The following is a 2,821-nucleotide window of genomic DNA, read 5'->3' as shown; positions in this document are numbered from 1 at the left end:
CCAGCGCGCGCCGGGCCGTGGCTGCGTAGACCTCAGCCCGGGAGATCCCAGCCCAGTGGCGGACTCCCAGAGGGTTCCCCTCGGCAGCTTCAGGACCCAGCACGCTGCCCGTCCAATGCTATGTTGGCCCGCGCCTGGGACCGTCTTGCGGATGGCCACAAGCCAACTTTCTGGAGAGTTGGTGGCCCGGAATCTCTCATTGAGATTTCTGGAGTTCCGTGGAGACTCCAACGCCAGAATCGCGCCTCTGGCAGCCCGCGGGCCAGGGGCTGGTCTCCTCGCGACCTTTTCAGTCGGTCGGAGCATAGGGGCGGCTACTGCCCGCCAAAAGTCCTTTGGGCCCGGGGCAGCCTGCCGGCCTGGTTCTCTTGCCACCTTTGCCCATGGTGCCAGGTGTCCTTGGATGCACAACTTGGCTTCCCTCTGAGCCTCAGTTCCTCCGCAATAAAAACGACGAGGGAGGCCCATCTCACGTGGAAAACAGACACTCCACAGACGACAGCAGCATTTCTGCAGCTGCATTTGTACAAAGCGGCAATGCCTGGTTGGGAGGACCCAGGGTCCATGATTGATTTGGAGATAAAGCAGAGTATTTGCAGTGCCAAGCTTCAGCCTGGTCCTAGCCTTCCTTTGTAAACCTGCTGTGTTTATAGAGGAAAGGAAGGGCTTGACTTTTTAAGAAAAGCTCAGCTGTAGAACCACTGTGTGAATATTGATGCCATGTGGTCCACTGCCATCAAAAGAACCACGGGCCAGGTGCAGTGGCTCAGGTATATGGTCCCAGCACTTTGGGATTGGTTAAGGTCAGGAATTCAAGACTGGCCTGGGCAACACAGCAAGATACCAGTATCTTCAAAAAACAAAATTAGCCAGGCTTAGTAGTGTGTGCCTCTAGTCCCAGTTGCTCAGGATGCTGAGGTGAGAGGATCCCTTTACCCCAGGAGTTTGAAGGTAGGGTAAGCTATGACATGCCACTGCATTCCAGCCTGAGCAACAGCAAAACCCTGTCTCTAAAGAAAGAAAACAGTGAGAAGGCCAGTGAGGGCAGGATATGCCTGTTGTGTTTGTGATATTGCCTTTGACCTGGCCAAATACTCTTCCCACTTTGGGCCTCAGTTTCCTGTTGGTGAAGAAAATTTGCATTAGCTGTCCCTAATGTTCGCTAAAATTGCTGATTCTAAATTAGGTTCCCATCTGTCCTAGATGTTAGGGGAGTATGTGGCTTCCTCTCCTGAAACAACACCCAACTTGAAAGTAAATTGGGATCAGAAAAGTGCTTCAGGCAGGAGATGGAGACTGACAGGAACCAGGTGTGGCCTAGGGCCTAGATTTCAGTATACACGAGGTACATAATTCCCCAGGGCCTGGCTTGGCCCTTTCACCTTTCACCCCACCTAGCCAGAGGCATTAATGCTTTACTTCATCTCAGGCCACCCAAAGCAGGTCCCAGGATTGGAGGCAGAGGTTGAGGTGGTCTGGGACCTCTGGCAGGAGGAGGTAGTTGGGGAAGGTGGTGATTTCTCCTGGCTTTTGTCTAGTTTCTTAAAGTAAAAGCCAGTTCCAGTGCAGGTCAGGAGTATTCCTGGGGACCTGATTCCCCAAATACTTCCTGCATGCCAGGCAGAGTGCCAGGCTCTTCCAGGGCAGAGCTGAGCAGGCTGCTAGGCCCTGCCCTCTGGCTGTTCCATTGTTCTTCTAACTGTAAGTTTCATTTTCATATTCTCAGGCCCCAAGACTTAAGGTCAATTCCTGGCTCCTGCTTAGGTCAAAGCTGCAGAGGGAAAGATAGAGGAACTCCAGTACAGATCCAAATGGGAGAATGCAGGGGAGCTTTCCTAAAGGCTGAGTGTTGGAGACCCCCTCAATTTCTTGAGAAAATTCAAGAAGAAAAGTGAAGCCCTTTTCTTTATAGTCTCCTGCCCTATCATTCCGCCCTTCTTAGCTCACTCATGTCTCAGATGGGAAGCTGGGAGGATGGTGACAGTCTGGCACAACTGCATTCAAAAGGGAAAGAATGCAGACAGATAACCAGAGTCTAGGCTCTTGTCAGCTCCTGCCTCTCATGACCCAATAATCCCCTCCCCACCCTTTCAGATCCTGCCAGAACATTGCCCATCTGACCCTCACCTAGAAACTTCTCCAGGCCTAGGACCAGGTCAGCAGGTCCTCTTTGTCCCTGTGGCCTGTCCCTTTCCCTTTTGGTACCATTTGGGAAAAAGAACATGTATGGGCATAATGGCCAACAGACAGATTTGGATTACGGTTACTTTTGCACTATGTGGCTTCGGTCACTTCCCTCTCTGAACCTTAGTTTCTTTAGCTATAAAATGGAGAAAATACTACTTTACTTGTATGGTATTGTAGTAATCTAAAGAGATCTGCATAAACAGTTGAGGACAGTACTAGGCACACATTAACGCTAGGCACAGTTCTATGATGTGGACACAATGACATGTGAGCAGACTGTGGCTCAGAGACAGTAAGTTACTGCCTGTGGTGGCAGGAGCTCAGTAAGTGGGCACCCTTTTTTTTCTCTTTGATCACATTGGTCTCCCATTGTTCTCTCATAGCCTCAAACGCATGGATCCTGTTTTCCTACCATACTGGAGCTCTTTAAGGAAAGGACAGTAGACCAGTTGGGGTTTTGTTCCCTCTCTCCTAACCCAGTCTACTCAAAAAATACTTATTGAACTGAATCAGTGTATCAATTCCTGCAGCAAAATTAATCCTTTCCCTCCTCTCTGGCTTAAGGATGGCTTTTGGAAACCCTACGTCACTCCTTTTATTGCAAACTCCTCTGCCCTCCTCCAGGCGCCTGGGC

Source organism: Otolemur garnettii, unplaced genomic scaffold, assembly GCF_000181295.1.
Source record: "Otolemur garnettii isolate 467f Iridium unplaced genomic scaffold, OtoGar3 scaffold00007, whole genome shotgun sequence".
Taxonomy (NCBI): Eukaryota; Metazoa; Chordata; class Mammalia; order Primates; family Galagidae; genus Otolemur; species Otolemur garnettii.
Note: the sequence above shows the minus strand (reverse complement) of the source record.